Below are 27,164 nucleotides of genomic sequence, written 5' to 3'. Positions count from 1 at the left end.
CTAGTATTAGACCAGACTTGGGTTTGCGTGCCATCACACGACTCCTACACACTAGACCAGCAACACAATAGCAACACACAAACATGCTAATTTCAATGATGGAGTTAGTGTTGCAGAGCAAATTTTTTATGTTTGAAAAACACTGGTACAGACAGACAAGGGGAGTGGCCATGGGGTCAAAATGTTTCCCCTCATTTGCAAACCTCTTTGTGGGCACATTGGAGGCTGGTCTAATCTGGGGAGAAAAAGGAGCAACATGGATCGATTCCATAATCTTTTGGGGTCGATACATCGACGATTGCCTCCTGTTATGGTCAGGTACGCAAGGTCATCTAGAGGAATGTTTTGCCTTTCTTAATGTTGACACATGGGGAATGCAATTCACCATGGAGTCTAGCACAACAAAAATTTCGTTTTTGGATTTGGAGTTGTATGTTAAAGATACCCAACTTCACAGCAGGCTCTTTAGGAAAGAAATCGCATGTAATGCAGTGCTTCATGCAGAGAGCTCACATCCTGCACATCAGATTAACTCAATACCTTATGGTGAATTCTTAAGAGCGAAAAGAAATTGCAGTGAGGACACAGAATTTAAGATGAACATCACAAACATGAAACAAAGATTCAAAAGGAGAGGTTACTCACGAGTACTCTCAACTAAGCTGAGCGCCGATTGCTGAGGTATGCAGGGAGGACACACTGATCGCACAAGCCCGCAATCCACAAAAGAAAAAAACAACCAGGATGATTATGGAATTTAATGATCTACACATCACTTAAGAAAGAGCTTCACAAGACATTGGGGCATCTTGCAGTCTGACAAAATCATTAAGGAGTTTATCTGTGATCATAGACAAATTACTTGCAAGAAAGGGAGGACCCTAAGAATCAGATTGAGTCCAACTGTACCATGCACGATCATGACAACAAATTGGCTCAGACCACACACTATATGGTTTCTCGAGATGCGGTTTTTGTAGTATGTGCAGGTGGGCTGAACATGGCAACACACTATTTACAGATTTTGCAGGCAGAAAGTATGACATTAGGAGCAACATTAATTGCACCACCAAATATGTCACCTATGTTATCTAATGCCCCTGTGGAAGGATCTATGTTGGCAGCAACATTAGGCCGCTGAAGGAGAGGATAATGGAGCACGTCAGAGCCATACACAAAGGGGATCCAAAATACCCAGTATTACTACATGCAGCCACTTTTCCCTCACAAGGAATGGAGAAAAATGTATTGTTTTTTGGCATTGAGGTTACACATCCCAATATTCGGGGTGGCAATAGGGAGCTTAGACTGAGAAGGACTGAGGCATTGTGGATCATGCGTCTACGTACAGTAGAACATGGCCTCAACTTTGATCATGAGATGCAATATTTTTTAGGGAATTGACCCCTGAACTACCTGTACCCAAGGTGTGACTTCCTCTGCATAAGGTCCCCACTTTCCCTCTTAACCCCTTCCATGCTCATGACGAGCTCAGCACGTCATGCAGTACAGTGCTCCTGTGCTCATGACGAGCTGAGCTCGTCATGAACAATGGGATTCTGGGATCATCAGCGTGGGAGGAGGAATTGCTATAGCATTGAAGGTGTTAATAATCTCGCACCCACTGACTTTGTCAAACATTGCAGGAAAAGGGAGAGGGGGTCTTTTTGGTGCGCACTGAGAAGGGTATTTGTTCTTCTTCCCAGGATTCATGGAAAATGTCACTGTGTCTCTATGCTGTCATCTTCATTACTTTGTGTAACCTGTCTCTTATTGGAATATATGTCTAAAGTGAATTAGTCACAATGCAATGCAATGTAATCAATTTAACTGTATAGCTTCTAATGTTTTTTAATACATGAAACATATTTATACTTACAAATCTGACTAATACGATCATAATATACTATCGCACCTGCTGTTTGGTATCCCATGTACATTATTTATGTTTCTTTAAAGATATTAAATCATTTGTGGCGTTCTTTCCTTGCTACAAAACACAAATAGTGTTCTCTCACTGACTCGCTTTATATCTATTCCTCCAAATCTTCCTTCTTTGATAATATGCAACATATATGGATTGAGTCCGTCTATCTTTTATTGCAGTAGCAAATGTACCAATAATAATTTTCTTATGATTCTCATAACGGGGAAAGTATTTACAATAAATCTTTTCCTCTCGTTTTACGAAACAATGTACGCACTGTTTTGAACATATCATGTCTTCTAGTTGTTTTCCTCATTTATGGATAATAATACAAGTGATGTGTTCGTTAATTTTACCAGAATTTGTAATGTGCATTTGACCCATGTATCTGTCAAAGGCTTCGGCCCATCACGATAGGGTTTGCTCACACACCACATTTAATTTGCTGATGTGCGCACCAACACCGCGTTTGCACTAATCTGACTAAAACTATCTCTTTTATCTTTAGAACGTTCCGTTTCCTTCTAACCAATGTGTCTTTGATCACGTCTTTCACTACTATGTTTTTCGACAAAGGCAGCAGAGCTAATTGGTAGTTTGCGCAGTGGAGAAGTGTGGCTCACTGGTTAGAGGAGGCAGACCGTGAAGCAGTGGTCAGACCTGGGACCAGGGTTCAATTCCCGACGCGGCAGGGTCCTGAGCCCAAAAGTCCACGAACTCGATAATTCTCGCTTCGTGCCTACTCGAACCACGGGTTCAGACTCTGCAACTCTGGGCAATAGCTTGCTTAATCTCCACTACGGCCCCCGCGGCAGGATGCCTGGCTTTCACCTTGGGGATGCCCAGTACGGGTTATCTCACAGGGAAAAGCCAGGACGGGTTCCCAAAGCAAGCGCCTTGAGACCTTGCGGTGATAAGGTGCTATATAAGAACCTTTGACATTTACATGACATTAATTGGATTAGATTACCAGGTCTTGACTTTATTACATACATTTAATATTTTCATGTGTAAAGCCATTGCGAAATACATATGGTACTATTGTTATGAGATCAAATTAGTATAACTAACTACAGTCAGCATCATTCATTCCCCACAGACCGCTGGGGTTATGGAATCATCATATAGTCTTTCTTCGGAGGTGCCGTTTTGATTATGGGGGCGCAAATGGGTTAGCGCTCTAGCTCTTGCTGCAAACACAACATATGAGCGGGTTGGCCCTCAAGTTATATTCGCTTCCGGGTTCAGCCTTCACTCGTCCGCTACCTGTAACCGAGTGACTCGTCGTGGGGGCTGCGTTATGCTTTCAGTACGAAGGTAAGATTAGAAGCAGTTTTCTCTGAAGAAATTATTGAAGTGTCAGTGATGGAGCATGGATTAGATGATCCGTATTGACTTAGGTCATATTTGCTTGCAGACTGAATATTTTACAATGGACTAGATCAGAAGAACGATTGGCCCCAATGGAGACTCCCCCACGACATAGAGACTTTCTGCGAGACTGGCACAAGACGGATATTGGGCATCGGAGGGGTTGGTGTATAAATAAAAATTTTGGTTTATGCCATACTCGCTAAATCATGTGTTCTTCATCCTGATTTATGTCTTTTTACAGCACAGTTACTCCGCACAATTGACTTTTGCAGTTTACTTTCTGAAATTGATTTTAACACTGGTAAGAGCTGTAATTGGCCATTGATCTTGTTCTATTCTGTGTATTGTGGCTCGTGAGTTATGGAATTCGGGTTACAACCCAACTCTCCATACCCCCCTTCTCTTGTTTTTTCAGCAGATGATCCGGAGTCTAATACTTTACCTGCATCAGCCTGGTTGGGTTGGACTTATCACTGGCTGAGCGTTGAGATTCTTAGAGATTTAGGGGATTTATTTTTACCACTCTCTGTCTTTCTGGACACAATGGGGTGTATTCACCCTTGTGTCTTCTGCACTCTCTTTGCTCTGTTCGAACTCATCTCTTTATTTCTCCATTTTTACTCAAAATCTTTATAAATATACCAAACGCTATATTGCAAAATCTTCTTTTTTACCTTTCCGCACTATGTGCTCTTTACTTCTTTTCCCTCACAGATTACCTGGACCAATTTTGTGTTCCACAGGTATACTTTTATACCAACACTTTGACCCTTTATATTCTCTTTCTCTCATGTGCTATCCGCTCGGTAACCTCACTGTGCACTACTTAGATTATCTCACTTCTCATGAATAGATTCTCATATTCCCTGTGAACATTCCTATTCAATTTGATACCTGTCTTCACCCTTTTGGCTAGACCACGATTCACTCATGCAATTTTGCATGTTTCACCTTAGGTTGGTTGGGTTTCAACGTGTGCATTAATCACTCCAATAAGTACTGTACAGGGCTTAATTTGTAAAGCCCACTTCTTCCATTTTAAACACGACAATGTCTGCATCACTTGTATTCCTTGTATCTATTTCCAGCCCTGAAGAAGTCGCAGAGCAATTCTCCTTAATGCGACAAAACACGAGTCAGCTGACTTGTTTAACGTGCATTGATTTTGAAAAGGAATTAAAAGATTGAACTTCCAACTTACATCATTTCAAGACTGTTCCTTCCATCTGGAAAATACCTTTTGTTTCTATGTACACCAGTGTTCACATTGACTTGATTCTCTCGTATGTGTGCCTAGGCGTTTTTTTGTGTGTTTTTTTTGGTAATGTGCCTAGAATCCTAAAGCCAATGAAAAAGGGTCATAAAAATAGGAGGCAATAGGCAAAATGTTTGGGGATAAACCTGTCAAAAGGGCCAGGTCTAACAGGAGGCATTCCATGGGCATTGTAAGGGTGTTCCCACGCAACTCTCATGGTTGTTGCCACTGTTAAAAATTGGGTCTTTAGTTGGCAGAGATTAGCACATTGTCCAAGTAGGGACCACAATCCTAGACAGGATAAGCTAGATACACACTTTACATTACCGGAGCTCACCCTCTGGTAGCTTGGCACAGAGCAGGTAGGTAAGTATTTGTGGAACACCTCAAACTGTAACACAATGAAAATACCTAAACAAAACTCCACACCAAGTTAGAAAAATAGCTTATATTTTTTATGAATAGATCAAGATCAAAACAACAAAATCTCTAATTACTATAACAAGAGTAATGAACTTCTAAAGAATAAATGATAATGTACTGCTTAAAAGCTTATAGTGCCAACTAGGGACATCTGGTTGCACTTGCTGATGTAAATCCTAAATTTTAGGCTGGCTGCAATGGAGCACAGGTCTGATACAGGGACCAGTCTTGACCTGCTGAAAAGTACCCGGCATGCGTTGTTGACGGAGTCGAAATGAGAGAAGCAAAGAGGTGATGCGTTGTCATCGAGCCCCGCAAATTGGAGATGCACCATCATCAAACTGATGTAGGTGATGCGTCGGGAACTGGAGGTAATGCGCCGCTTAGTCGGCGAGGCGAGGTCCATGTTGCAGCAGCGGCGATGCGTCAGAGTCTAGGGAGATAAGCTGGTCCCGATCAACGCAACATCATCAATGAGTGAATTTTTAGCAGTTGAAGCATTTTATACCCACTTCCAAGGGGCCAGGACTAGATTGACACCACTTGGCAGGAGAGTGCAGGTGCTGTTGTAGGTGGATGAGAAGTCTTTGGTGTTCCTTAGACTTAGACCAGGCAGCAAGCCAACATTCCCTGGGAGTCACACTGGGTTAAAGTGAGATGGGCCCAGTCCTTCCTCAGGCAGGGAGAGGGTAGCAAGCAGCAGGGCAGCACAGCAGAAAAGCAGTTCTTCCAGAGCAGCAGTCCAGCAGAGTGGCAGACCTTGCAACAGCACAGCAGTCCCTCTTCCTGGCAGAGTTCTTCACAGGTCCAGCAGTGTCTGATTTGGTGGGGTCAGAGACCCAGTACTTATACCCAGTTATGCCTTTGAAATAGCGGTGACTTCAATAAGGCACTTTAAAGTGCACAGAGGTCCTCCCTCCCAGCTCTGGCTCAAGATTCACTACAGGGGGTATGCAGTCCTTTGTGCAGGGACAGGGTACAACCTATTCAGGTGTAAGTGTCAACTCCTTCCTCCCACCTTGCCCAGGATGGCCCATCAGGATGTGGATGGTCACTCACTCACATCTAAACTCCTTCTGTGTGTGGCTGTCTAGAAGGAATGCACAAAGTCCAGATGTCCTCCACCCCAGACATGTATTGTAGACAGGCTGCAGGCTCACAGGGCTAAGAGCAGAAAAATGCAATCTTTCTAAAATTGGCATTTCAAAAGGGTAGTGATAAATTCATCTTTGCCAGTAAAGAGTATCTATTGTCACCGTTCAAGAGATATAAAAACATAACCGATCTACTTTTTCTGAATCAGGACTTACAACTTATAAGTGTAATAAGGAGTTCCCAATGTTAAACAATGAGAGGGGTAGGCCTCACAGCAGTGGATAACTAATTTGAGTGTTTACTACCAGGACATGCAAAACTTAAAAGTGTGTGTTCTACTTTTTGATTGCACAGCACCCTGCCTTGTGGGTTACCTAGGGCCTAGTGACTCATATGAAGTAAAAGAGGATTTTAGTGCTTGGCAAGAGGTTTTAAATGCAAGTCGGCATGTCAGGTTAAACTGCATACACATGTTCTACAGTAACAGGCCTGAGAGTTGTAAAGAGATACATGAGTAGGTGGCGCAATCAGTGCTGCAGGCCCACTCGTAGCATTCAATTTACAGGCCCTTGGCACATATAGTGCACTTTACTAGGTACTTATAAGTAAATTCAATATGCCAATGTTGGATGTATCAATTAATGCATGTTTAGAGGAGAACACATGTACTTTAGCACAAAGCAAAGTGCTCAGAGTACTAAAGCCAAAAAAAAGAAGGTCAGAAAAAGAGGAACAGGAAGGCAACAACTTTGGGGTGACCTTTCAGATGGGTCCATTTTACAACACCACTCAATAATTGAGTTCCCAATCAATGAAAGTTAATGGGGGTTAACACACAAAAATAAAAATGCTATAAAGGCTTTTAGAGGCAGAGTTATTCAGAGTATGAAAAAAACAGAAGCTATTTTGAGTCCCAAATGAGCAGCAAAATCAGTAAAAAGTTGGACAGCATCCCTAGTAGCCTCAAGAAAAGCTCTAAGGGACATATTATCAAAGAACAGCGTTAACATTTTCGCCACCTTAGCGGCAGAAAACTGCAGCTAAATTGGCGATAATGGTCTTGATAATATGGCCTTGTGAATTCCCATAGAAGCCCATGCTCTGATCTGAACATGGGCTTCTATGGGAATTCTCTACGGCGTATTATCAAGTCCATTATCGTCAATTTAGCGGCAGTTTTCTGCCGCTAAAGCGGCGATAATGTTAATGCTTTGCTTGATAATATGACCCCAGATCTCTGGTTTAATCTAAAAAAACTAGGGTTTTTTAATACACCATTCTTGCATAGAATAGGAGCAATCTCAGCACGATCATCATGGTTTGAGCGAAAGTATTACTTCATTAGCAAATCAGAATACAAGAATGATAAACTTCATTACTTTAACATATAAGCACCATCCCATTTTGTTAAATTGTTATTGAACACCCGCTATGCTAATGTCATCCGAAGATGTTCGAACAGTTATGACATATAACAATTAGACTTTCGGAGAATGAACTGGCAAGTGCTCACAGAGTAAAGACCTTGAGAAATGTCACAAGTAATAGGGAACAGGAAAAGTTAATTCAAAAGCAGTGTAATTATAACAGTGTAAATGAACTACTACACTCCAGCTATACTGTGCTCTATGTTGGTTGTGGGGAAATGTGCTCTGAGGGGTGGAAAAGGAGTGAGAGACAGAGATGGCATCCATGTTGTCTAAAATGACATTTTGCACATGAAATATGGCATAACTAAAACACGTTAATAAACATACTTCTACACATAATAGGAAAACATTTTCATTGTAATCATGTTAATTCAGTTTATATATGTAAAATCATATGTACAAACTCATATTAATCATCAATATTGATGCACAAAATTATAAATATTGAAAAACATTTCAACACCTTGCATCCAAATTGGAACCTAGGATGCATTTTGCTCAAAGATCTTAATTCTGAATGTGACATAAGAGGAAAAAATGCTACGCAAACAAATGATGGACCCAATGCTGAATAAATCATACGGTCACCCCTAGTCAAGAGATGTGGGTTAAAATCCATTGTTCTTTTGTTTACCATGCCACCCCAGTTTATACCCAGCCATATGCAAATCAGTCTTAACCCTGTGCCTCATGGGAACAGTTCAGACCGAACTGCCAAACCAGGTCCTCCCTGGACCGGAAAAAGCATCCTGGGACCGGTTTCTGGGTATTACCCTTCATCAGCCAGGCTAGCTCTTATCTAGTAGCACAGAGAGCAAGGCTCCCACGTCTGGGCATATCCATCCTACTTAGGGTGAAAAGTGCTATGCAAACAAATGATGGACCGAATGCTGAATAAATCATACATTCACCCCCCAGTCAAGAGATCTGGGTTAAATCGATCGTTCTTTTGCTCACCATGCTACCACAGTTTAGACCCAGCCATATGCAAATTAATAAGAGAAAAAACAGCAGCTTTCATCTGTTTGTGCTCCACTTCTGTTCTCTTGGGTTGGCATTTTTGCACCAAAATACTCATTATGCAAGCAGGGGTAATGCAAAATTACCAAAAACTCTCTGATTACTCCAGCCTAATTAAATTTCACCCAGGCCTAATTAATAAGCCACACCTGAATACACATTAATACCCAATAGGGCAGGGTGCTTGGCATTTAAAAGTAGGACAGGTAAAACATGTCCTTATAGTCACACATCCTTAAAAGATGTTTTTTCTGACAAAGGCATATCTGTTCCATAGAAGAGCATTGGGATACATTATTAAAGCTGATCAAGCATCTCAGCATATGAACCAGCTGAAAATGATGTTCTTGGACATTTCAAAATATTTATTAAAAACCCAATTAATTGGTAAAGTAAGATTTGAAACAAATATTTTACAAAAGGTAATTTAAAAATGTCACCTTTAACCTGATTAAAGACTCTAGAAGTACATTTGCATCACCTTCCAACTATCACCCAGGAGCTGAAGAGCTTCTTAATGAGGTGTGCACTGGCTTCTAGAGCTAAGACAAAGGCATTGGGTGTGGGGAAAGGCTATTCTTCCGTTGACAGGATGGCCTGGGGGCTGTGCCAAGCCCCTTGTATATCTTCAATGGATGCCTACTGTCACTGAAAGATGTAGCTCACACCTGTGCCTGTCTCTCTTTTGTTCTCCTTCACAGCCATGGTCCAATTCCAGTGGTAGAGGAGCTGCCTCCAGAATTGATTTTCAGTGATCACAGAAGAGAGATTGCTCATTTCCTTAGCCACACCTCAAACTGGCCACTGGAGCTTAGAATACATCAAGAAAGTGCTGTTATCATAGGTTTAGGCAGAGAGGGGAACTGTGGGATTGTTTCCAGTAGGGCACAAAGGAACTGCTCCAAAAGAAGACAAGGTTACAACTTTCCCCTATTGTTTAGGGTGGGGCCAGGAGTCACCCCACCCACAAGATATTCAGGTATAAATATGGCACCCCTGGGCAGCCTATTCAGAAAAACTATTGGACCTGTGGAAGACAGAAGAAGGACTGACCCACTATTGAGACTTGTGTTGAGAAGCCTGAGGGCTGGACCTGATCCCACCGGTACCCAGCACAAAGATATGGATTCTGAGGGTTAATTGTAAGACTTCCTGTTAAGCTACCATGTCACAAAAGCTGCAGAGTCTAGCTGTCCAGTTTTCCACTGGACCTGCCCAGGGCCCTGCTGGTGGCTGTTGTTGGAGTCTGGCCCCCAAATGCTGTTCCTGATGTCCTGAAACAATTGGCTGGTGTCAGAGTGCACTCCTTTAGCCTTACCCTAAAAGTTGGAATTTAGAAAGTTTCTACAAATGTTTTTCCAGGAGAATGGTCAAGGAGCCAGAACCAACCTGCCAGCCGATCCAGTCAAGATGCTTGGCTTGTGGGTTTGACACCACCGTAATTCCAGCTAAGTTCTCTATTCAACGCCACAATCCATCGACGTTGAGGTCACTTTGACTTCATCTCAAAGCTCCCTTGACTCTGCACTTATGAGGACACGATCAACGCTGAAGACCTCCAGGATTTGGAAACTTGAACCTATCCCACTGGACCCTTTCCTACCTAAAGTAGTAGGTATGATGAGGTTCCATCCTGATTTCAGAATCTGTCAGTGTCTCATCCTTTCTCTCTGTGTTGTCTCGCCATCAGTTTGCGCTAGACTTGAGGAGGTAACTTTCCTACTGGGACAAACCTGAGGCCATATTATCAAGAAAAGGTGATACATTATCGCCGCTTTTATCTGCAGGAAACTGCCACTAAAGCGGCGATAACGGGCTTGATAATATGCCCTGGTGAATTCCCATAGAAGCCCAGGTTAACATCAGAACCTGGGCTTCTATGGGAATTCACAAGGGCATATTATCAAGCCCATTATCGCCGCTTTAGCGGCAGTTTCCTGCCGATAAAAGCAGCAATAATGGTGGGATCACATTGGCACCGCCTCGACTACTAGCAATCAGAGATCCCTGGTGGTGTTGTGGCAGTCTTAAGGCTGCAATATGCTTGGTGGGGCCGGCTGTTGCCCCGACAAGCATATTACTAATTACCTCACCGCCACTCTTTTAATGGCAGCGCAACAGCCATGAAAAGTGTGGAGGTGAGGAAACTTATCCCTTGGTGCTATGTGGTGCATGCGGGGGGCACATGTTCTGCCCCACCCTGCCTTCATGCACTCCCAGTTTATGCAGGGCATCGACCTGACACTCCAATTGCAGAGTCTTTTTCAAAGGCACCACCGTGGAACTGCTTAAAAACTGCCCGCCAGAGACTTTAAAAGTCATACTCTGGCGGGTGTTTTGTTTATGGCTTTGGCGGTCTCAGAATGGGACTTTGGTTGGGCGGCCCGTTCAGAGACTGTCAAAGTCATAATAACACCCTATGCCCCTAAGCAGAAAAATGGGATTTGCTGTGCCATGCTGCTTCCAGTGCCAGTGCCTGCCATCCTATGGATTTATGGACACATTCACTGCTATTATTTGCTTTTGAATATTACACTGTGGTTGGTGTCTGCATCTAAACGTGGGTCACATACCTCTTTGCCATACAAGGGGATCTTTGTCAAGAGGAACACAGATGCATTTCCACATCACTGTAGGTCTTGTTATAGGAAACCAGTGGCTTGGGCTTGTTGCCTTGATTAGAGAAACAATTGAAATTTCATTTTATACATTATAATTCCAGATACGTGGTGGACTGATATCATAGTTAAATATTAACAGTACATTCTGATTCTACATTTTCAACTTGTGAATCGCTGGATATATTTGTGCCACAGCTCCCATAGACACTTCCAACCATTGAAAATCATAACCACATCTGGGAAGTCTGTAATTATGTGCCTGTGAAATCTTGTACAACAAGAAATTATCTTTATGTGCTAACCTATCTCCATCCCTGTATTTACAGGGTCTAGGAAGACAGTTTAAGTAATAAACTGCTCTCCCAGAAATATGTTCCTTGTCACAGGCTCTTGAGATCCACATTAATTTAGAACTTGATACTGGGACCAATGATCCCCTTGTGCAGTGCTGGTGAATCTTCAGTAAAATTTGGAGTACCTATGATGAACTTACAGAAAATCAAGTCTGTTGGGGGCAAATCACAGCTTTTTCCAGAAAGGTCTGAGTGAAGCCAGGGAGGTGCAATGCTTTTGACATGCACAGAACTTTTGCCTACAATGATTACATATATAAATATTTTAACACCTTCCATGCTGCTGACGGAACCGTTCCGTCATGCCCCTCGGGTGGGCTGTGCTGGTGATGGAACGGTTCCGTCACGGCCCGGCCGCCGCGCCTGCGCAGCGCTGATTTCGCGCCTGTGCGGCGGGTTTAATTAAGCGGGCGGGGCCGTGACTGAACCGTTCCGTCACAAGCACAGCTTACCCGCGAGCCGTGACGGAACGTTCTGTCACCAGCACGGGTGAGCCGCGCGCCCGCCTGCGACCGTTAGCGCTGCGGCGGAATAGCCGCTGCAGCGAAGGAGTTAACGTTCTCCTGGCTTTTAATGCTAACTATACCTCATGCCTAACTCATTTATCCGAGACTGGGAATTATTACAGTATTGGAAGAGAGGTACTTATGGTTCCACTTGATGGCCAAAGGGTGCCTTTCTGTTGACAGAATTGCCTCTCATTACACTGGACTCTCCTCGAGCCCCTTGCTGTTGGTGATGCTCAGTGGTTACTCATCACTTCTGTCATTTTTTTCCATTGTGCCTAACATATGACTACTGCAAAAACAACAGGTGATGGACAGAATGCATAACAATGTCATACATTCACCCCAGTACAGAGATGTGGGCCTAAATCCATCGTTTTTTTGCTCACCATGCCATTCCAGTTTGAACCCAGCCATATGCAAATCAGTCTTGACCCTGTGCCCCATGGGAACAGTCCAGCCCGAACTGCCAAGCCAGGTCCTCCCTGGACTGGAAACAAGCATCCAAGGACCGGTTTCGGGCTTTCAGCTCTCATCAGCCTGGATAGCTTGATTCCAGTGGCATGGAGAGCACGGGACTCATGTTTGAGCATACCCGTCCGACTCAGGGTGACAAATGCAAAAACAACAGGTGATGGACAGAATGCAGAACAATGTCATACATTCACCCCAGTACAGAGATCTGGGCCTAAATTCATCATTTTTTTGCTCACCATGCTATTCCAGTTTAAACCCAGCCATATGCAAATCAGTCTTGACCCTGTGCCCCATGGGAACAGTCCAGCCTGAACTGCCAAGCCAGGTCCTCCCTGGACTGAAAACAAGCATCCAAGGACTGGTTTCGGGCTTTCAGCCCTCATTAGCCTGGATAGCTTGATTCCAGTGGCATGGAGAGCACGGGAAATTTTTAAAATATTAACGAAATGCTTTTCAAATTTCAGCTTGTAATCTGGCAACTTTATTCCAATCATATATTTATTATTTTTCTCTGCCAAAAATGTTCCCCACGCTTATTTATTTATGGTTTGTGTTTTGCTTGAGATAAATGTTTTCAATAGTGTTTGCACAGTGTGAGGATGGTTATGAGCACTGTGATAATGAAAGTATATGTGGAGAATACTAAATGTAATGGTGCTTTAGTGTTAAAAGGGAAAACATGATTGAAATAGAATATGATAAGAAAAAGACAACATGATACGAAGCAAGTAGATGCATCACCGATCATGTTCTAGCTTTCTGTTTTGAGTAAAGTGGCTGTGAAGTGATGCAGCAGTGATGTCAAATAAGCCAAGCAAGCAATCAGAAACTAAAGGTTTTGACACTACTTTTTCTTGGCCTTCTGGCAAAATTATCTTCATGGGGATTATCATGTGAGCAACAGCTGATTCCATGGTATCCACGATCCAATTGGTAGCCGACTTAACTTTTTTACTCAACAAGGCAGTTCCTTTCATAGTCAAGAAAATCTAGTTTTCCACCTGCTTTAGTCTAGCATTAGGCATCCTAACTGCTAAGTGAGTCTCAAAAGTCTTGAATTTACTTCTACAATCTTTAACCCAATGTTCTGCCCTTACACAATGCAAACATAATCTATTTACAGGTTTCTCTCTTCTTTAGATAAGGGCCACCTCTACATCCGAACTTCATTGGTTTAGAAATGTCCTCAGTTGTGCATTCTTCTGCCTCAGTGCATACTACTAGAACGTTTTTCTCTTCTGAATGATGTTTAGATTAGTAATGATTCAAATGTATTACCTATTTCATGAGAGCATCACAATAAGTAAAAGGAATAACCACCTTTGTTCACCATCTTTTAAGTCACTTCAAAAGGCCTAGATAAATTAAAGATGCCATTTTTGTGTCTGACAAGCTCGTTTCAACAACCAAGTGATTCAATGTGTCTATGTAACTCAATAGATCCCGAAGCACTGTATTGAAATTAACAACACTTTAGAGAAAGAATACAGGAGTTTCCATCAAACAAATTCTGCATCTGTTCAAAAAAAGCAGAACAATTATAAAGTAAAGTTTATTTTTTACTCCAAAAACATTCATTTACACAGATTAAAGAATAATGCAAATTTCTTATGCATCTCCAGAGAAGCAATTGGAAGGTAAAGAGGCCCAGATTTATTGAGATTTTGCGATGTTGTTTCGACACTTTTGTGGCGGAGCACAGATGCAGTCCATTTTTGTTTACTAAGCCGTGCCGAGTGGATATGGGTGCCTTCGAATGGTTTAGTATATTCAAAGAAACCCACTTAGAGCATCAGGTCAGCACAACATGGTTGGAGCATAAGCATTCCCTTGCATCTAACCATGTCATTGAACACAAATCCAGATTTGCAAACTCATAAAGGCCTGTGTTTGTGCCAAAATGGTGCGCCTACCTGACGAATGTGTAAAGAGGAACAATAGCCTCCTTTTCATGTGTGCTTCATTTTAGAGCACACATACAAAGAGGAATGCACCTCTAAAGATTGTTTTTGTGCACGAATGTATTACCTATTGACAAACACTATCTTGCTCCATGGCACAAGGGTGTCTGCATTGGCGCTAGGCAGTCACAATTGTACCAGTGCATAGAGGGAGTTGAACAACGTCATATATTGATAAATATGGTGCTCTTCAGCTCTCTTTCGTCAACACAACACAGCACAGCAATTTGCCTTGCTGCTCTGCATGAGCTATTAGTAAATATGCCCCTCAGCGTATAATTGGAATCACTGTAGAACAAGATTGTGTAAAATGTTTAGTATCACTCAAGAAAGATGTGCCTATGAACCTGAGTTATGCATGTCTGTGGGCAAAGGTACTTGACTGGACTGTTTTTTCTCTGTCTTCAGCAAATTACAAATGTTCTGTTTAGTGGAGCTCTAATTGAAATGATTTGCTCTCTGATTTATTTACACTAACTTTTTTTGTACTTTAGTTAAGATTTTCTATATTTGAGACAGAGTAGTGTCCAAACCCATCATTCAGGTTGAATGATATATGCATGCGGCTAGGCGATCTGTGAGGTTGCAATAATCTTGAACTCAGGTTCCAATAGGTCCAATCTCTTTTCTGTCACTTGCCACCCACAATAATGACCAGGTATACACAGATAAAAAGGCTAGTGGTAGAGTTAGGATAAGAGCCATGAGATCAGAGAAATAAGAGGGACCCAGGCCTCCACTATTTATGCTTTGTTACACAGCAGGTCAATATTGTCGATGGAATGTAGTACATTCCTATAAGGGAATGAGATGCCTTAAGTAACAGCATATTCAGAGAACTAGACATAATTGCAGTTGTGAATGGGTATACCAGAATTCTTTTTTTTATTGTAATAAACTTGCTGTACTTTGAAATGGAACAAGTAATTCCTGAAAGCTAAACATGCAAACAACTATCTCAAATACACATGTGTGCTAGTTATTCAACCTAAGCTTTGGGTAACTACTTCGAGTATTTTCACTATTATTATTATTATTATTCTGAGTTTTGTATAGCGCCTGGTTACCAATAGGCATCCCAGCGCTTCCAGAACATAACACTGCTGAAACAAAATGAAGAGATTAAACGGAAAACAAGAAAGTTTTTAAAAGTTTACGGAAGCGAAGCAGACTAGCTTCCGATCGAAGTTGTAGGGGCAATGAGTTCCACAGGGAGGCCACATTTATTGAGAACCTTCTTCCACCCGTTCTCGCCTTTTTCACCCTGCCAACCTGGAGGAGATGTTGATTGTCAGAGCGGAGGGAACGAGAGGCCTTGTAAGGCTGGACCATCTCCTCAAGAATGGGAGGGCCTACCCCGTGCAGAACTTTGTGGGCAATACAAAGGGACTTGAATTTCACCCTGTCCCTTACGGGGAGCCAGTGCAATGCCCTCAACGCCGGGCGGGCAGATTGACGCCTGGGGAGACCCGTCACTAGTCATTCTCTTATGAAATATAAGTTCTACTTGAATTCTGTGAAACTGGAAAGATATCTAACACTCTTAATAAACTGCTGCTCTCTCATATCGCAATGATGTGTACTTACAGGAAGTCTAATACCTGACATTTGGAAACACATATGTAATGATTCTCTTTATGAGTCTTCCGTGTCCCTACACAGGTTATGATAGTAGACAATAACCCTAGTCTTAACTGTTCAGATAAATGTTCAAGAGAATAGTTGAAAGTTCATTTTCATCAATATGACTTCAGAAAAGTGCTCTAAAATCTCTTAGTATAATATCACCTCAGTATTACCAGGTCAAATAACTGTTCAAGAGAATAGGTCAAAGTTCTTTTTATTCACCAATATGACTTCAGGATACTTCTCTTTGATCCAGTTGTCCATAACAACTATTCTTTTAGAAGCAATGGGTCTCCGAGAGGGATATCTGGAATCCATGTATTAAGGTCTTGGCTATAAAAAACATTGTAGCACGATTTCCCAGCAAGGGATATTGTGAACTACGAGGAAGGTATAACAAGATAGCCACCGCCTCTCTGGAAGCATGTGAGAATTCCTGGCCTGCTGGGAATCACAGATTCTCTCAGCATGATGACACACAGTGTGTCCTCTACATTTGCACAGTTTCAGTCCAAGCATCACTAGCTGTTCACGGTTTGACAGTGTTTGATTTTTGTTTGTCTACCAGTTATCTGAAAATACGTTTGAATACAGGTTTCAAAATTGTGTGTGTGTGCTTAACAAAAATGTGAATATGGCTGTTTGTGTGTCTTAGGTCAACGTCTGCAAATGTAGGCACCATTAAATGTAGCTTTTAGAACATGGTGTGCACTGTAGAACACACCACTTAGATAAGCCAGTAATAGAGGCGCAGCTCAACCTCGATCATTTCTCAGGTCCTTTAATGCAAAAGGTTATCTCATTGGATTAATCGTGCGGTCCTGAGAATTGTGTGCAACATATGTGCTGCCACGCGGTGCCTGCTATATGAGGGAGAGGACTTTGCATTGCTGTTTCTTTGATGCACCTGTTTTGAAAGAGAGGGAAGCTGGCACCCTTGTTTGACTGTTCCAGATTTGTATCTGTGTAACTTATATACTACTGGTGGCAAGCTGCATCTGTACTGTGAGGGAGGGCATGTAAACACTTCCTCTCTTGTGGTACTGTCCCCTAAGGGATAAGCACTTTCACGGCTGCTTCTGCCTGCCCTATATGCGTTGCTGAAGGAGGGACGCTTGACCGCCCCTATACGTGCTGTATAAGTGCTCTTTGTTAGTGTCACTAAATCAGAGTCACAACGTTTGGTTTGTCAATGATTGCTTAAGTGGAGCTACCTATTTACAAAGAGACATATCAACATTTCCCACCTGGATCATAGAAGATCAGGACGATTGACGAGTATGAGAATAAGTAATAAACACATCGAGAGTGGTTAAATATGGTGCAGAAGTGTGACACACTCAGTACAAATTACATGAGAGACGCTTCATTCATTTGCAAGATCCCAAACAATACGTGACAGCTATTACCATCGGTTGCAACTCTTGCAAGAGGCAGCAATGGAAGAAAATACCTTTTAAAATGAACAGAGAGAGGGATAGATTCCATAATTGACACCAAATGGCTTCCTGACTTTTGTGTCTTCAAGCATTTTATGAATACCTGTCAACTCTTTGCAGGGCATGACTTACTTAGCCAAGCAACCCAGCTCTGGAATGCCACTATATGCCCCAGTGGTGAGATTTGCTCATACATATAAGTAAATTCATTCACAAGCGTAATTTATAAGTTTACAATCATAAATGAAGTTTTTAATTTAGGTCGGCGCATACCTTTGTGAAATGAATTTTGGCTTTCACATCCATTGCCTCAAAAGAATGCAAGCCTTCTTTGATATTATTCTGATTTAAGACTTATCAGTACCAGGGGCATAGCTTAGTAAGTGAGATTCAGGTGGTGTAAATCTCAAATTTCTCAACGAAAAAAAGTGGTGGGCAGCAGGGTGGATTGATGAAATGACCTTGTTCGAGTGGACTGTTCCCATGAGGAACAAGGTAAGTATTGCTTTGCATAAGGTCTAAATTGTACATTGGCTGAAAAATGATGGGTTGAAATGCTACCTTAAGCGAGTGCTATTGGCTACACTATTTACATGCATTTGTCCCATCAGGTTTTGGGTATTTACCTGCCAATAGTATGCCTGGAAACTTAATACTGGTGCTGTTTTCCAAGCCTATTACTGCCAATGCGTGTGAATTCCAAAATGTAGTACATTTTAATTTAATCAAAGAGTACTTCTACTGGTGGAGATGCACTACTTTTTTAATAAAACCATCGCAAAATACATTTAAGTTCCTAAAACAAAAAAAGAAAAAGTTAAAACCTCTTATTTTATTTATTTATTTTATTTTATGCGATTTTTAGAGCGCGCAAATACCCAGATGGGTGTCTCGGCGCTATCGTAACAGAACTCTCACTGAGGAAGGAAAAAAATAAATTATGCTGAGAACAACCAGGTCTTGAGTTTTTTTCTGAAATTGAGGAGTGTGGGAGCAGTTTTAATGTGGAGGGGTAGCGTATTCCAGAGTTTGGCTGTCGAAGTGGAGAAACATCTGTCTCCCCAATTGGCCCTTCTTGTTCGTGGAACCCTCAGCAGATGGGCTGATGATGAGCGTAAAGTTCTTGAGTGCTCAAACGGGCAGAAGGCTTTTTTTTAGATATAGTGGGCCTTGGTTGTGGATGCCTTTGTAGGCTATGCATAAAGCCTTGAATTTAATTCGACTCCTCACAGGAAGCCAATGAAGCTGTCGGATGTAGAAGGAGATGGATGTGAATTTGGGGATAGTTAGTAGAGTCCTGACCGACGCATTTTGCACCGTCTGCAGTCTGTTAAGGACCTTTTCTTGGGCGTTTAATAAAAGGGCATTACAATAGTCTGTTTTCGAGAAAACCAAGGTGCTGATTAGAGTTTTGCCCGCAGATGGAGGTAGGTATGGAATACATTTTTTGATCCTTTTTAAAATGTAAAAGGATGAGGAAACCACAGACTTGGTGTGTTGTTGGAAAGTCATTTTGTTGTCAAATATGACTCCTAGGTTGCGTACCTTGGTAACCGGTTGGGGGGGCGTTCCCATCTGAGGTGGCCACCATTGGGGGGACCAGGTAGGTTGCAATCTCCCGAATGTCATCACCTCTGTCTTGTCAGAATTTAGTTTAAGACAGTTGGATGACATCCAGGAGCTTATTGCCATCATTCCCTCTTGGAAGTTAGCCGCAACCGATATACCATCATTGTATACAGATAACACCAATTGGGTGTCGTCCGTATAGGTTGTTAGGGCGATTCCATAAGATTTTATAACCCTCGCTAAGTCCGAGACATAAATGTTGAAAAGTGTCGGACTTAGCGAGGAGCCCTGTGGTACTCCGCAAGGCAGAGAAAAGGTCTGGGAGATGTAATTGCCCATCTTCACTGTCTGAGGACGGTTGGCCAAAAATGAGGCAAGAAGCTCTTTGGCTTTGTTTTTTATTCCTAAGGCCGAGACACGGTCGATCAAGGTGACATGATCGACCGTGTCAAAAGCTGCGGCGAGATCTAAAAGTATTTATACTGTAGATCCTCCCTTATCCATTGTGGTCCTTATCTCGTCTGCTGCTTTTAGTAGCACTGTCTCTGTTCCGTGACCTTGTCTGAACCCAAATTGGGTGTCGTCAAGTAGATTGTTATCATTTATATATTTCGAAAGTTGTGTGTTCATGATTTTTTCGAAAATTTTTGCAGGGAAAGGGAGACAGGCAATAGGTCTGTAACTGGCGGGAAGAAGAGGGTCTAGAGTGGGCTTTTTTAAAAGTGGCTTAATAATAGCCTCCTTCCAAACAGATGGATAAATGCCAGTTGAGAAGGATGTATGGCGTTACAACGCATAATTTTACATCGCATTCCATTACAACGCGATTTTTACAACACAGGATCCATTACAATGCATGCCTTTACAACGCATGTCATTACATAGCAGATGCTATTACAACGCATGCAATTACAACGTAAGTATAGGTAAGTATATCTTTTTTAAAAAAATGTAATTAAGTTAATTTAATTAATTTAATTTAAATAATTTAAATTAAATAATTTAAAATTGTAATTAACTTAATTTAATACATTTAGTTCAATTAATTTAATTTAATTAAAATAAAAATTGAAATTAATTTAATTTAATTAATTTAATGTAATTAATTTAATTTAATTAATTTTAAAATTGTAATTAATTTTTTTAATTAATTTTATTTAATTAATTTAATTTAAATAAAATAAAAATTGTAAATATTATAATTTAATTAATTTAATTTAATTTCATTAATTTAATTTAATTAATTTAAAAATTGTAATTAATTTATTTTAATTAATTTAATTTATTTAATTTAATTTAATTAATTTAAAAATTGTAAATAATATAATTTAATTAATTTAAAGTCGTTTTTTTAAAAAACGGAACCCTAAAAATACCCCTGTACCCCAAAACCCAAACCCAGCCCTAAAACCTAAAAATACCCCTGTACCCCAAAACCCAAACCCAGCCCTAAAACCTAAAAATACCCCTGTACCCCAAAACCCAAACCCAGACCTAAAAATACCCCTGTACCCCAAAACCCAAACCCAGCCCTGAAACCTAAAAATACCCCTGTACCCCAAAACCCAAACCCAGCCCTAAAACCTAAAAATTCCCCTGTACCCCAAAACCCAAACCCAGCCCTGAAACCTAAAAATACCCCTGTACCCCAAAACCCAAACCCAGCCCTAAAAGCTAAAAATACCCGTGTACCCCAAAACCCAAACCCAGCCCTAAAACCTAAAAATACCCCTGTACCCCAAAACCCAAACCCAGCCCTGAAACCTAAAAATACCCCTGTACCCCAAAACCCAAACCCAGCCCTAAAACCTAAAAATACCCCTGTACCCCAAAACCCAAATATATTCCTATACTCATACTTATTTTTAAAATTACTAAAATTAATATTTTTAATTTATAATAAAAAAAACATAAATTAATATATTTATTTATAATTAATATTAATAAAATAAATTAAATAATATTAAATAAAAAAATGTATATGCTTACCTATACTTACGTTGTAATGTCATGCGTTGTAATAGCATCTGCTATGTAATGTCATGCGTTGTAAAGGCATGCGATGTAATGGATCCAGCGTTGTAAAACTTGCGTTGTAGTAGAAGTGCGTTGTAAAAGTTGCGATGTAACGGTTGTTCCCCGTTGAGAACATTGCATTGCAGATGGTGGTTAGAGCAGGGGAAATGGCTTCAGGGATGAGATTAAGGATGGCGGGTGGACAAGGGTCAAGGGGTGACCCCGATTTAGTACCAACAACAAGCTGTTGGATATGTTCCTGCGTAGTCTCTTCGAAGGCCAAAAAGTTTGGTGCGTTATTGGTAGGGGATGCCATAGGGGTAGGGGAAGAGGGAGAATGGGAGAAGGTCGAGAAGATGGCACTAACTTTATCTTCGAAGAATTTGGCTAAAGAGTCCGATAGGGACTGTGATCCTTCTAAACGCGGAGCAGGGGGGTTGGACAAATGAGTGACCACCTGAAATTGTTTTCCTACAGAGTTTTTGGCCTGGTTAATTTGGGAGGTGTAATAGAGAGTTTTTTCCGATGTAATGAGTTTTTTATAGTTGGAGAGAGCGTTTTTGTAGGCAGTTTTATCGGTAGGACTGAAATGACGGCGCCACTGCCTTTCCAGGTTCCTACAGTATTGTCTCTGCAGTCGTAGTGGTTCTGTAAATCAAGGGGCCGAGGGGAGTTTTCTACTGCGGTAGGATGTTTTGATGGGAGCTAGCTTATTACAAGCTGCATTTAGATTGCTCAGATAATTGGTGGATGCTAATGCCGGATCCTGCTCATTTGGGATAGTACTGTCACGCATCATCTCCGCAAGCTGGTCAAGATTAATATTTTTCCAGTCTTTGAAGGTGATAGGGGAAAAGGATGTAGAAGGGGATGTGATGGGATTAATTTTAATGGAGAAGTATACGGCTGCATGATCCGTCCAAACAAGGGGGATTACCTTGGAGACAGATATATTTGGATTGCTGGTAAATAGTCCATCTAAGGTGTGTCCCGCTTGATGAGTGGGTTCTTTGACAATTTGCAGGAAGCCGGCTGCAGCTAAATCGTTGATTAGCAGCGATGTATCAGGGTCATCAGTAGCTTCGAGATGAAAATTAAAATCTCCCAGTAAGGTGAACTGTGGGGATCCCACTGAGGCCTCAATTAGGTTACCCACATCGTAAGGAATTTCGATCTAGACCCGGGGGGGGGGGGCAGTAGATTAACATACCTTTGAATTGTACTCTACCAGCGAGGCTAATGGTGAAAAGAGATGCCTCACACTCAGAATAATTTGATTCTGCAATTGTGACTTTAAAGTGATCTTTATAGATCATGGCTATACCTCCACCCTTTCTTTTCGATCTATCTAGTCTACATACGCAGTAGTTTGTTGGGGTGGCTGCTCTGAAATCTGGGCCAGAGGAGTCATCTCCCCATGTCTCTGTAATGAATAGTAAATCCAGATTATGTGAATCAATTAATTCGGATATTTCAGTTTTGTGTTTGGGGAGAGAGCGCACGTTTATCAGTGCTGCTAATAGTTGTCGGGGGGAAGTCGTAGACAAGGTGGGGATATCTTCTGTGCAAGTAGGACATTTGTGCGGACCTATGCAAGAATTGGTGTATTCAAAGTGTGGTAAGGCATGGGGCGCATCTGCTACGGGCCTGATGCTTAGTAGTTGGGCGGAGGTGTAGGTACGTACCAACGTACTAGGCATCGGGCATGGGGCCGATGGTACAGGGGGAATGGCCCTAGGCCCGGCCTCGGCGCGGACGAGCGCAGACGAGCTTGCCTTATGTGCGCCTTCAGCGCGCAATCGTCACGCCCGCTGCGCTCGTCCGCTGCGCTTCCGGTACATGCACATGTTTTGAAGGGAGGGGATAGGTGAAGGCGTGGCTTCTAGTGGGCGTGTCCCAATCAGGGCGAGGGGAGATTATTAGGCGGGAAATGTGGCGATTTCGCCCTTGCCAGCGCTCGTTTTCAGCGTGGAAGGGTGCCTGCATACAGAGGATGTGTCCCAGGAGGGGTGAGTGAGTTAAAATCCAAGTGACAAAATTACAATTTTCAAAGTTAAAAGCAGTGAATAAATTCTGTCTCCTACTACTCCCGGCTGCGCCTTAGGAGGGTCCAAGTTATCTAACTCGCCTGTGGTTCAACGCGTTTTTTATAGCTTGGGCTAAGGGGGCGTGGCCTCTAGGGGGCATGTCCCAATCAGGGCGAGGGGAGATTATTTGGCGGGAAATGCGGCGATTTCGCCCTTGCCAGCGCTCGTTTTCAGCGTGGAAGGGTGCCTGCATACAGAGGATGTGTCCCAGGAGGGGTGAGTGAGTTAAAATCCAAGTTACAAAATTTAATTTTCAAAGTTAAAGCAGTGAATAAATTCTGTCTCCTACTACTCCCGGCTGCGCCTTAGGAGGGTCCAAGTTATCATCTGAGTTAGAAGATGAGACCAACTAGAAAAACCAACAATGACATAGCAGACTTGGTTCAGGGCTACCAGAGCCAACTACAAAGCCTTGAATGCATTTACCTGAGGGTGTCACAACTCAAACACCCTCTTAAGCTACTCCCCTGATCATTAACTACAAAGAAACCAAGAGAAAGCACAGAGGGGCATATGAGCAGCAAATAGCGATATTTATCGCTAAATGCGCTTAGCGCACTTTTTTTTATTGCTGCCTATCGCCAGATATTATCGCAGAGATAACATGCTATTAGCAATGTTTATCTCCAATGCGATGAAATATCCGGCGATAGCGGCTCAATGTGATAATCCACCCCCGATTGACTATACAGGTAAGTCAACTTTTTAGCAGGCGTTAGATTCTAGCGATAATACCGCTTAGCGTGATTTTTTAAATTGTTTCGCCTGGCTTGGTAATAGGCAATAGCTGTGTTAGCGACGGTTTTCAGTCGCAAACAGTTTGGGTACGCCCACATTGCATGTCATTAGCGATAAATATCGCTGACATGCAAAGCGGGCCCCAAACCTGTAGCTATCGCCTAAAAGCTGTCGCTAACTGCTGTTAGCGACAGCTTGCTAGTGGGGCGATAAAATTATCGCCGCTTTAGCGGGAAAAAGTCCAGCTAAAGCAGCGATAGTGCCCTTGCTAAAAAGCCCCACAGAATAATTCATAATACAGCTGCTATGGTATCTGTGTGTGAGACATCACAGCAACATGGCAACCCTGGAACATTGAGGTGTGTGATTCCTGCGGAAAATGTTACATTTGAGCCTCACTTAGAAGATGGTAGTAACAGGTCATCATCCAATAATTGACAGATGCCCCACCCACCAACCTCTAGGTTCTCCAATCTAATTCACAGGTGGGAAATTACTGTGTTTGCTACAGCACTACTTTTGTCAACAAGCTCTTGTCACAAAACTGGCAGCAGACGTAGCATAGCAAGTTCTACAGCACCATTTGATCCTTTATTCCTGTCCGTGCCGTGAATAACGATAACAGACAACAAAATAAAACAACACAATGGCAGATAATGGTTTGAGAGCTAGAGTTTGAAAACCGAAATAAATCGAGGACTGGCATGCGATGCTTCAATGGCCACATAATCTCTTTCAGGGCCGGACTGGGAACCAAAACCGGCCCTGGCAAAGTGCTCGACCGGCCCCAGCCCCCCTCCGGGGTTGGGGGTGCAGCCGAGCTCTTTGCCGGAGCCGGTTTTCGGCTGATTTTGTTACAGGGCCGATTCTGCAACTATGCTGCAAAAACGGCCATGTAACAAAATCGGCCCCCAGGGTCCCACAACCGGCCCCCACCTGTGCGGTGCCTGCTACGGCCAGTCCGCGCCTGGTCTCTTTTCATCAAAAAGCGCTCCTGCAATGTTAGCGGCTGTGGCTCAGGAAGGTCTACTGCCAAACATCAATTCTGTGTGTAGAGAATTTCAGGTGAGAGGTTTGGTATAAACCTCAACACAGCAAGCAAGGTCTTTTGAAATGAGCATGAAACTGAAATGTCTTGCAACAATGACTGTTGCCCATAGCATGAATTTGGCGTCTGACACGAGCAACAGGGACAAACTAACAGTGAGCAGATGGAACACATACTGTAATGTAGAGGGTGTCTCATAAAAAGTAAAACTTACATATCGACATAGCTCGTGATCTTTTACGAAGTTACCTACAGAAAGGAAAAATACAAACGAAGAAAAGCATCCTGTCCCTTCCAGAAAGGCATAGTAATAAGAAATACATTAATGGTAATTGTTTTCTCTTTTTTCTAAACCTGAGCTTCCACTCTATTTTTGAGACTAGGTGGTTGTGAATATAGAAGAAACAGCCAGCTTAGCAATGTATGAAACCTTGGCATCCAGGCAAAAAGAATTGAAATTCTATTGTATGTCAGTTGATATTTGTTGAGCCTTGCATGTGGATGGGATCCTATATTCCTGGATTAAACTTCATCTTGAGAATCACTTTGTATCTTGGATTTTATTAATGAAGATACTTCACAGGATTTGTTGTGCATGCATTTTTCTCCAAATCAGTAATCCATTTGGTAGAGATTCGGAGTAGATTTACTAACATTTCACGCAACGCAGAGCAACAATCAAAGTTGCTGCAGTACGTGAAAGGGAAAGAGCAGGGCTGTAAGAAATTGGGTTACTGGTTGGGGGAAGGGAAGTGAAACCCTACCCAACATAACCCACTATTTTTGTCAGGGTGAAAGCTAACCCCAAATAAACCTGTGCTCAATCCGCTCATAGCTTTGCACAGAGCAGTCAGGCTTAGCATACATACAATGTGTAAAGTATTTATGCAGTGCTTCAAATAGTAGTAAAGTGAAAACACAACACATGAAAAATCACCCACCAATTTAGACAAATAGAGCAAAATGTGATAAATAAAAGACAACAAAAATGACAAAAATCCAATCAGTAAAACGGGGTGATATGTAATTTTTAAGAATTAAGTGAAAATTGTGCCAAAAAGCCCAAAGTGCCACTATTTGGTTGTGTGACACTAGGAGAAAGTCACAAGTCGTGGCCAACCACGATAAAGCATATACAGTGATCAGATTATTCCAACTGAAAAAAATACCTTCTCAGTCCAGAGCGAAGAGTCCGGTTCACGTAGAGGGTGGCTGCAAGGGGCAGAGAAACATCACGGATTGTCATCGATGTAGTGCCAAGAGCAGTTCTGGTGTCACGGTCAGTTGTCACTGTAGCATGAAGATCCTGTTGTTGTTTTGAGTGCCTGGGATGAAGATTTGCAGTGGCACTCTCCGCGAGTGGTCAATGCTGAAGCAGCAAGAGTCAGGTTGACGGAACTTCGAGTTGGCTGGCTGTATGGGTGACAAGATTTTGGCACCAACGAGCCCACTCGTGGTTGCAAAGGGTCCACAAACTACAATTTAGGCTCTCTGTGGCCACACCAAGGGTCCAGAACCTGAGAGCCACCACTTGGGGGTCAGGGACTTGCTCAAGCTGGATATGGGTGCTGTTTCTGGTAGTTATGGCATTTAACAGGATGCCAGAAGACTAGCCCTTGAAGTCTCTCTTGGAGTCCTGAGTTCAGGTGCAGGTACAAATTCCGTTGACTAAGGCAGGGGGGCATAATGATAGCAATTCAGCAAGGCAGCAGTCCAGCAAGGCAGTAATCCAGCAGAACAGCAGCCCACTAGAGTGGCATTCCTTTCAAAAGCAATGCAGTCCTTCTTACTGGCAGAGGGCCCGATTCACAGAATGAACTTAAGACTAAATCCTAAACTTACTTCTATTTGGTATTCACAGAATGCACTTACTACTTTTGGGATTCACAGAGTGAACTTACTACTTTCGGGATTCACAGAATTAACTTACTACTTTCGGTATTCACAGAATAGATTTAAGACTACTAACTTTACGTCCGCACTCGGGCCGGAATGCGGAGTTTCCGGCTTGGGGGTGGAGCTTACAGCCCGAAGGTGGAGCTTCCGGGCTGGAGGTGGAGCTTGCGGCTTGGAGGCGGAGCTTCCGGCCCAGAGGTGGAGATTTCAGCTATGGATAAATACCCACTTTTGAGCCGGAAGCTCCGCCTCCAAGCCGCAAGCTCCGCCTCCGGGCTGGAAGCTCCACCTCCGGGCTGTAAG

The sequence above is a fragment of the Lissotriton vulgaris genome, chromosome 3_1 (genome assembly GCF_964263255.1).
Source record: "Lissotriton vulgaris chromosome 3_1, aLisVul1.2, whole genome shotgun sequence".
Lineage (NCBI taxonomy): Eukaryota > Metazoa > Chordata > Amphibia > Caudata > Salamandridae > Lissotriton > Lissotriton vulgaris.
The sequence above is the reverse complement of the archived record's forward strand: the minus strand, read 5'-3'. Positions refer to the sequence as shown.